The sequence below is a fragment of the Fundulus heteroclitus genome, unplaced genomic scaffold (assembly GCF_011125445.2).
Source record: "Fundulus heteroclitus isolate FHET01 unplaced genomic scaffold, MU-UCD_Fhet_4.1 scaffold_98, whole genome shotgun sequence".
Classification (NCBI taxonomy): Eukaryota; Metazoa; Chordata; class Actinopteri; order Cyprinodontiformes; family Fundulidae; genus Fundulus; species Fundulus heteroclitus.
In genome coordinates, this window is record NW_023397450.1 from 48,345 (window position 1) to 59,245 (window position 10,901).

Sequence of the window (10,901 nt, forward strand, 5' to 3'; positions counted from 1 at the left end):
ATTATGGAGTTGGTTTTCAACTATATTTTTCTTTTTGTTCTTTTGTGTGTGCATGGTTCCTTAGATTCTTCAATACTAATTTTGATTAGTGACACTCAACTAAACTACTATTCTATTAAAGATCACTTGACTAAAATGTGGTGTTAATTCAGATAGACAACATTCTATAGTGGTGTTTCCTGGAAGTTGACTTTATTTCTGTTAATAAATTCTTATACTTGAAGAGAAGTTGTCACTCATATTCCACATGTGTATAAAGTTTGCTGTTAAGAGAATGCCAGTGTTTGAATCACTCTTTCAACTATTGACCTAATATCAGCTGATTGAGCTTGTATTGATCAGACAATACCTAACAGACCAAGAGTTATATGGTAAACATTAAATTACCTAAAAACAAGCGTAACAGCACAAGAACACAGAAACCTTCGATAAGTCTAATAAATGAAAGATTGCCTCCCTTCCCTGAACAAAGACTATAAACATATTTTGCATACTTTATGCAAGATATATCATCAATATACATGTTTTGAAGCCTATAAGATATTGATGTAATGTTCCTGAATCATTTCCCTCATGGAAGTGGGATAAACAGTGCATTCCCCAGGTGGGTGGTATCTGTGGTATTATGTCTAAATCTTTTCTGGACTCGTTTAGCATAAACTGTGTCCAGGGGTCCGTTCTTTGTACGTCGCTAACTCAGTTAGCTGGATTTGATTGACGATTTGGCATGATCTTGGATCGTTTGGTTCTTCAAAACTCATCCTGCACTTGTCATAGCAACATGTGTGCAAACTTAAGCTTATTAAGTTAGGGGCTTATTTCCTGTTAACAGGATTAGATCGCAACTTTATAAGCGGAGGAGATAGGGTTAGTGGCCGTGAGGTGCAAAGCACTACAGCATTAACAAAAACATTACAACATTTAGGAAAGCACTACAACATTTAGGAAAGCGCTACAAAATTAAGGAAAGCGCTACAACATTTACAAAACGGAAGAGGTACGTCCCAGTGGGAGACCTAAGAAAAATCGCTGATTGGACTACAGCTCGTTTTTACTTTTGAACCGGAAGTTATTCTGGCTTTAATGTGTTTTAAAAAAAAAAAAAGTTCTCGGTGATCCAAACCGTAAGATGCAGTCTAAAACGCCACTTAGTCTGTTTATAAGTTTCGTTTTTATTAATTCTGCTTTTTTTTTTTTTAAACTACGTGCGCTATGTTTCTATGCATCAGCGCTCTACTTGGTCTCCTCTCCCCTCCCCTCGGACCCAGGGGCTTTTATCAGCGGCCAGCCTTATCACTACGTTTAATGTCTGTCCACTTCTACCAAAATGTCCCAATTATTCCTTCTCCTCCCTCTAAAGGAGCCATTTACAGTCTTTATTTATGCATTTTGCCCAATGTTTATCCCTCGCACGGAGCGCACAAGGGTTAAAATCGAGCAGTTGGATCAGAGTAAAGACGCAGCGTGAACCCCTGTATGATTTAAGTACGGAGCCCTAGAGGTATATCGCAAAATGTTTTGCATGTTGAGAGAATGTGCGCTTGTTTTACTACATTGTGCGCTCATTTTACTATAGTGTGAGCTCGTTTTACTAAATTGAGCTCCCATTTTAAGCATAGTAAAACGAGGGCACAATTTATTAAACGAGTGCACTATTTACTCAAACGAGCGCCGGTTTACTAAAACGAGGGCACAATTTAGTGAACATGGTTATAGAATATTGTGTGCACGATCTACTTAAACGTGGCCACAATATGTAAAACGTGCAGACATACAGACATACATACTGATGCTCACAAATACAGACAAACTGCACCCGACCAGCACTCAAATGTTAACCTTTCTGCATATATGTGTCTCGAAATTATTTGTGCTATTTGTGCAAATGAGTTTTTTTTGTCGGATGCTTCACACTATATGTGGGAACATAAATTGTGAAGAACCTGTCTTTTTTTATCTCCCTCCACTTTCCCAATGGGGCAGCGCCTGTGTACTCCATGTAAATGGAGTCTGAGGCAGTTTGCAGGAATGCGCCTAACGGCTGCGCTGATAGCGGCGGCCGACTGGCTGCGTTTCCTTGGCAAGGAAACGCAGCCAGTCGGCGCAAGGCCTCAGTCAATCGTTCCCCCAAAATGTTTAAGTGTATGTGATGGACGGTTGCACTGGAACTGAATTTTCGATTGCAATGCAAATTGCAGTTGACAAATAAAATTGATTGATTGATTAGAACATACGTGGGAGGTTGAATGGGCTCGCGGACTTCCTGTTTGCGGTAAGGCGTATTCTGTCACTTCCTGTTGTTGCTGTGTGAACGACGGAGCTTTGCTCCAGGCTCTCTCGCTTTTTATCTTTAAAACCTCTTTGCTGTAACATCTGTTTCCAAACATAAGCACTTTTAAAAACATTGTCTGTGGCTGCTCATCACGTTTGGGAACTCCTCGTGTTTCACACGGTTTGTTCTTTGGCGTGATAATAGGGCGTTAGCCTAGCTTTAGCCTAGCGTTAGCCTAGCGCTAGCCAAGCCTTAGCCTCATAATGGCTTCTCCGTGTCTGACTAAGTCTCCTATCTGCTGCTCTCTGTGTCAGATGTTCAGTTATTCCTCTGCCTCCTTTAGTGATGATGGTACATGTAATAAATGTAGTGTTTTTGTAGCTTTGGAGGCGAGGGTGTCAGAATTGGAGACCCGGCTCCGTGCTGTTGAAAAACCAGCTGATAGCCGCTCTTTTGCTAGCGCGGAGCCGCATAGAGTAACTTCACGTAGCGAACCTAAAGCAGTAGCACCCGAGCAGCCTGGTAACCAGGCTGGCTGGGTGACAGTTCGTAGGAAGCATAGCTCTAGATTACAGACCCCAGATCACCACCAACCCATCTGCGTTTCTAATAAATTTTCCCCTCTGAGCGACAATCTCGCCGAGGAGCCGACCTTAATCATTGGCAGCTCCATAATGAGAAATGTGGCACTAAAGAAACCAGGGACCATAGTTAAATGCCTACCAGGGGCCAGAACAGGCGACATAGAATCCTACTTAAAACTACTGGCTAAGGATAAGCGTAAATACCGCAAAATTGTTATTCACGCTGGCGGTAATGACACCCGATCACGCCGATCAGAGGTCACCAAAGTTGGTGTTGCTTCGGTTTGTGAGTTTGCTAAAACTATGTCGGACTCCGTAATTTTCTCTGGTCCCCTGCCTGATCTGACCAGTGATGACATGTTTAGCCGCATGTCATCATTCAACCGCTGGTTGTCTAGGTGGTGTCCAGAAAACGACGTGGGCTACATTGATAACTGGAGAACTTTCTGGGGAAAACCTGGTCTGATCCGGAGAGACGGCATCCATCCTACTTTGGATGGTGCAGCTCTTCTTTCTAGAAATCTGGCCGGATTTATTAGTCCTCCTAAATGCTGACAACCCAGGGTCCAGACCAGGAAGCAGAGCCGTAGTTTAACACACCTCTCTGCAGCTTCTGTACTGTTACCCATCCATTATCCTATTGAGACGGTGTCTTTCCCACGGCCAAAACTTAACAGATCAAAAACTGATCTAAAAGGAACAAATCATAAAAACCTAATAAAAATCAATATGGTTCACCTTGAACCTAAAAATAAAATAATAAAATGTGGTCTATTAAATATAAGGTCTCTCCCTCCAAAGACTTTGTTAGTTAATGAATTAATTTCTGATAATCAGATTGATTTGTTTTGTCTCACAGAAACCTGGCTACAAGAGGACTACGTTAGTATAAATGAGTCAACCCCCTCCAGTTATTCAAATTTCCACATTCCCAGATCTGTGGGAAGAGGAGGAGGAGTGGCAACTATCTTTCAGTCTGATTTATTAATTAGTCCCAGGCCAACTAATAATTACAGTTCTTTTGAACATTTAACCCTCAGTTTCCCTCATCCAAACTGCAAAGCAATAAAACCTCTTCTGTTTGTTGTTTTGTATCGTCCACCAGGCCCTTACACTCAGTTTTTGGATGAGTTGTCAGATTTCTTATCTGATTTGGTGTTAAATACTGATAAGGTTATTATAGTGGGTGATTTTAACATCCATGTTGACACTGAATGTGATAACCTTAGTGTAGCCTTTAAAACTATCCTAGATTCAATTGGTTTTGCTCAAAATGTGCATGAACCGACGCACTCTCGGCTCCATACTTTAGACCTTGTGCTGACATATGGCATTGATTGTGAAGAATTAACAGTATTTCCTCACAACCCTGTCCTGTCTGATCATTTTTTAATAACATTTGAGTTTAATCTAACTGAATTCTCCACCCCCAAAAGAGGGTTCCATTATAGTAGATTTTTATCGGATAATGCTGTATCAAAACTTAAAGAGTCTGTCCCCTTCTTAATATCCTCAGTATTGCAGAAATGCCCTGTAGATGGCAGCATTGCTGTTTCTTCCCATTCACAAATCGATACCTTTGCTAACAATGTGACTTCCTCATTGCGTTCTGCATTAGACAATGTAGCTCCCTTGAAAAAGAAGGTGATTATTCACAGGAAGCTGGCTCCTTGGTTTAATTCAGAGCTGCGTTCCTTGAAGCGCAATGTTAGGAAATTGGAGAGAAAATGGCGCTCTACACACCAAGAGGAATCCTACTTAATCTGGAGGGACAGACTATTGTTGTATAACAAGACCCTCTGCAGAGTTAGAGCAGCATATTTTTCATCATTAATTGAAGAGAATAAAAATAATCCTAGATTTCTCTTTAGTACAGTTGCCAAACTTACCCAGAGCCACAGCTCTGTTGATCCATCCATTCCCTTAGCTCTCAGTAGTAATGATTTTATGGGATTCTTCATAAATAAAATTGATGCCATTAAAAATAAAATAATTGGCATCCTCCCAAACATGATTACCTCGTCCTCAGTAAGTGAGGCAGCATTGGAGGAATCTTTAGAATCTGCGCAGTGTTTGAACTGTTTAGAAGCAGTAGAGCTTTCTGAGCTATCTAAAATTTTAGCTTCATCTAAACCTTCTACCTGTATGTTAGACCCAATCCCAACCAAGTTGTTTAAGGACATATTCCCTTTGATCAGTGGCACTATTTTAGACATGATTAATCTATCCTTAGTAAATGGATATGTACCACAGGTTTTGAAAGTAGCTGTTATTAAACCTTTACTTAAGAAACCTTCTCTTGATCAAGATGAGTTAGTAAATTACAGACCTATATCTAATCTTCTTTTCTTATCTAAAATTCTTGAGAAAGTAGTTGCTAATCAACTTTGTGAACATTTACAAAGTAATGACCTACTTGAGGAGTTTCAGTCAGGCTTCAGAGCTCATCATAGCACTGAAACAGCTCTGGTGAAGGTCACTAATGATATTCTCATGGCCTCAGATAATGGACTTGTGTCTATACTTGTCCTGTTAGATCTCAGTGCTGCGTTTGATACAGTTGATCACAATATTCTCCTACAAAGACTTGAACATACTGTAGGGATTAAGGGGAAAGCATTAGGCTGGTTTAAATCTTATCTGTCAGACAGATTCCAATTTGTTCATGTTAATAATAAATCTTCCTCAAACTCTAGGGTCACTTGTGGAGTACCACAGGGTTCAGTCCTTGGACCAATTCTCTTTACTATATATATGCTTCCGATAGGCAAAATTATCAGACAGCATGGGATTAATTTCCACTGTTATGCTGATGATACTCAGCTATATTTATCCATAAATCCTGATGAATCCAATCAATTACTTCGACTGCAGTCATGTCTTGATGACATCAAAAGCTGGATGACTTTAAATTTCCTGCATCTAAATTCTGACAAGACCGAAGTTTTAATCTTTGGGCCAGAGTCCTCAAAAAATAAACTTCTTAACCAATCACTTAATCTGGGTGGCATTAAACTGGCCTCTGGTAATAAAGTAAAAAATCTTGGTGTTATTTTTGACCAAGACATGTCATTTAAATCCCATATTAAACAGGTTTCCAGAGTTTCCTTTTTTCACCTCCGGAATATCGCCAAAATTAGAAACATTCTGTCCAGGAGTGATGCTGAAAAACTGGTCCATGCATTTGTTACTTCAAGGCTGGACTATTGTAATTCTTTACTATCAGGAAGTCCACAAAATGCAGTTCAAAGCCTTCAGCTGATCCAAAATGCTGCAGCAAGAGTTCTGATGAAAATCAACAAGAGGGATCATATTTCTCCAATTTTAGCTTCCCTTCATTGGCTTCCTGTTAAATCAAGAATAGAATTTAAAATTCTTCTTCTAACGTATAAAGCCCTTCATAATCAAACTCCATCATATATCAGAGCTCTGATTACCCCGTATGTTCCTAACAGAGCACTTCGCTCTCAGACCGCAGGTCTGCTGGTGGTTCCTAGAGTCTCTAAAAGTAGAATGGGAGGCAGATCCTTTAGCTATCAGGCTCCTCTCCTGTGGAACCAACTCCCAGTTTTGGTCCGTGAGGCAGACACCCTGTCTACTTTTAAGACTAGGCTTAAAACTTTTCTTTTTGACAAAAATTATAACTAGTGACTCATGTTACTCTCAGCCACCTTTATAGTTTTACTGCTATAGGCTTAGGTTACTGGAGTATATCAGGATCTAATTTTCTCACTATATTGAGTTCTACTGTTCTTTAATTATGCATTATGTGTTGTCATTTCTGCTTTAACTTTTTGCTCTCTCTCTTTTCTCTTCATAGTAGGTACACCTGGTCTGGCGTTCTGTTAACTGTGACATCATCCAGAGAAGACGGCTCACCCGCTACTACCATCTAATGTAGAACAGATTACTAGATCAATGTGTGCTTCTGTGCTTTTTTGTCTCTCTTGTTGTGTCTCTGCTCTGTCTTCTGTAACCCCAGTCGGTCGAGGCAGATGACCGTTCATACTGAGCCCGGTTCTGCCGGAGGTTTTTTTTCCCGTTAATGGGTGGTTTTTCTTCCCACTGTCGCTTCATGCTTGCTCAGTATGAGGGATTGCAGCAAAGCCATGTACAATGCAGATGACTCTTCCTGTGGCTCTACGGTTCCCCAGGAGTGAATGCTGCTTGTCGGGACTTTGATGCAATCAACTGGTTTCCTTATATAGGACATTTTTGACCAATCTGTATAATCTGACCCAATCTGTATAATATGATTGAACTTGACTTTGTAAAGTGCCTTGAGATGACATGTTTCATGATTTGGCGCTATATAAATAAAATTGAATTGAATTGAATTGAATTGATTGATTAAAAGCACCAAGACATGCAGAGAAAATCTGTGACAATGGGCTTCAAAGTCAGCCGACATGCACCGTGATCACAGGATGAATTTACGTTACAGCACTTCCCTATTCTCCTACCAGAACTGTGCAGTCAGAAGCACCGCTCCTCTGTCCAGTATACTTTTTGTTCACCATTCTCTTTCCTTTTTCTGTTGTTTGTTTTGCCAAATATACAACCAGGCTATCTCAGTGAAACACTGGCTGCAATATCAAAATTGATGAAGAAGCAAAATGACCAGTATGGCAAGTAAACATAACAAGCAAGTCAAAGTGATGATGAGGGCAAGGTAAATTCAAACATTCTGATGCTGTTTGAGAATTATCTAATAAATTGGTTATATAAGTTTCATCATCATGACACGTGTTTCTTAATCCAGTCTAATCAGTTCATTTCTCTTCATTGATTACCATGAGTACACTTATGTTTTTTTGTTTTTTTTAGGTTTCTTGTTCTATCAACTAATCACAGCTCTTAGAATACAGCGTCACACCTGGCAACCAGGTCAACCATATCTCCTCATTAAGAAAAAAGCTAAGACTCCTTGGCAAGAATTTTTTGGCTAAGAAAGGAGCTCTCTGAAGGGACTCTGATAATATTTGTGAATATGGGCACAGGTGTGAACATATTGGTAATAATCAGAACATTTCTAAGGTTATAACCTGTGGTTCTGTGATATATAAAACTCATCATTCTGAGTTAATCAGAAACATCTTAGTTTTCTTACTTGAGTGGTAAAGCTTTTGTCGGATGTAGTTGAACTAGCCAAAGCAGGACTCGAAATTCGTTGTCGAATGACATTGCTGACAGAGTTAATGAATCTTGACTTTCCAGCTCCGACTGGTCCGTACAGGAGGACTCGAATGTACCTGATGCCGTCTTTCACAGGTTTGTACTCCTGCACATACTGAAGATCCCTTTGTTTGTCTCTGAAAACATAAAAGTTTATCAATTGGTTGCCTCTGTTCGATCTGAAACTAATGTATTACAGAAGAGTACATAATTCCAATGCTAAAAGAAAAAACGTAAAAAAAAAGCCAGCAAGAAAGCGCATAAGAGACAATGCTTTAGCCCAGGACAACATGCAACAACATGACACTTGAGCAGGCAGAGGCAGGCTTGGAATCATGTCCACACCCTTGCTGTCGGATTGCCATCTGGAGTTTGAGGCATGGAGAAGGAACGAGCCTTTGCTGGGTTCAGGGCTGGGGATGGGCGCTGGGTCCTAGGAGTCAGCTAGGGCTGGGGCTGGCACTTCTGCTCTGGAGGGCAGGGTATGGGGAAGGCAGCACCTCTGCGTTCATGAGGTGGGCTCTGGTTTGCTGGTTCATTCGGATCATGTTGGCCCCATACACAGATGGATGGGCTTGTAGGCGTTCGGGGCTGGGATCGGGGTGGGAAGTTGGGGTTGGGTGTTGAGGGTGGTTTGGGGTGGTCCTTCCCCCAATTTCAAGGCTGGACTGTTGTAATTCTTTACTATTAGGAAGTCCACAAAATGAAGCCTTCAGATGATCCAAAATGCTGCAGCAATAGTTCTGATGAAAATATTTTATTTCTCCTATTTAGCTTCCCTTAAATGGCTTCCCATTAAATCAAGATAATTTATAATACTAAGTTTAATTCAAAAAGGAATAAAGGTAGAAGTATGTGTGGCCGCTTAATTTGCTTATGAGCTAATGATCAAAATTATTTAATTAAAAAGTAACTTGTCTTTATTGCTTAAGCAGTTAGATATTTCAGTGTTTATTAATTGATATAAGTGCACTATGCAGTACTTTTTTACCACAGAAACAGCTATAACTCAGAAGAACAAAAATGTTCATGTAAAACAAAATAATTGTTGTTACATCATTACCTTCTACACTAACAGATATAATTTAAATTGAGTCCAATTAGGATTTGCCAGGAGATGTGATGCTGCCCATTAACATAAAAGTTTAATTTACTTAAAGAAACTAATGATTTTCTCATTTATACATACATATTACCTTTATTCTCAAGTTATCTCTTTAGCTTATTCTTTTTCCCAACATTCATTAGCAAACTCTTGTGGACATTTATTACCTTCAGAATCCAAATCAGAATCAGGTTTTTGCCAAGTAGGTTTTCAATTACAAGGAATTTGACCTGGTGTTAATGGTGCATATACAGGACTGTCTCAGAAAATTAGAATATTGTGATAAAGTTCTTTATTTTCTGTAATGCAATTAAAAAACATGAAATGTCATACATTCTGGATTCATTACAAATCAACTGAAATATCGCAAGCCTTATATTGTTTTAATATAGCTGATTATGGCATACAGCTGAACAAAACTCAAAAATCCTATCTCAAAATATTAGAATATTTCCTCAGACAAAGTAAAAAAAAAAAATTATAACAGCAAAACAAAATCAAACATTTGAAAATGTCCATTAATGCACTCAGTACTTGGTTGGGAATCCTTTTGCACAGATTACTGCATCAATGCGGCGTGGCATGGAGGCAATCAGCCTGTGGCATTGCTGAGGTGTTATGGATGCCCAGGATGCTTCAATAGCGGCCTTTAGCTCATTTGCATTGTTGGGTCTGGTGTCTTTCAGCTTCTTCTTCACAAATTCTCGATGGGGTTCAGGTCAGGGGAATTGGCAGGCCAATCAAGGACAGTAATGCCATGGTCAGTACACCAGTTACTGGTGGTTTTGGCACTGTGGGCAGGTGCCAGATCATGCTGGAAAATGAAATCATCATCTCCATAGAGCTTTTCAGCAGATGGAAGCATGTAGTGCTCTAAAATCTCTTGGTACACAGCTGCATTTACTCTGGACTTGATAAAACACAGTGGACCAACACCAGCAGCTGACATGGCTCCCCAAACCATCGCTGACTGTGGGAACTTCACACTGGATTTCAAGCAACTTGGATTTTGCACCTCTCCAGCCTTTCTCCAGACTCTGGCGCCTTGAATACCAAATGACATACAAAACTTGCTTTCGTCTGAAAAGAGGACTTTGGACCACTCTGCAACTGTCCGGTGCTTCTTTTCCATAGCCCAAGTCAGACGCTTCTTCCGTTGTCTTGAGTTCAGAAGTGGCTTGACCATGGGAATACGGCTATTGTAACCCATTTCCCGGACACCTCTGTGAACAGTGGCTTTTGATACCTGGACTCCAGCTTCAGTCCACTGTCTTTGAAGCTCCCCCAAATTCTGGAAGCGGCTCTTCTTCACAATGCTGTTAAGGCTGCGGTCACCTCTCTTGGTTGTGCAGCGTTTCCTGCCACATTTCCCCCTTCCAACACACTTTTTGTGAATGTGCTTTGAAACTGCACTCTGTGAACAGCCTGCTCTTTGAGAAATTCATTTTTGTGTCTTACCCTCCTGATGGAGGGTGTCAATGATGGTCTTCTGGACAGCAGTCAGATCAGCAGTCTTCCCCATACTTGTGATTTAGTTTACTGACCCAAGCTGAGTGTTTTTCAAGTCTCAGGAAACCCTTGCAGGTGTTTCGAGTTAATTAGATGATTCAATTGATTAGTTGAATAGCCTACTAGTATACTCTTTCACGATATTCTAATATTTTGAGATAGGATATTTGGGTTTCTTAGGCTGTAAGCCATAATCAGCGATATTAAAACAATAAAAGGCTTGCGATATTTCAGTTGATTTGTAATGAATCCAGAA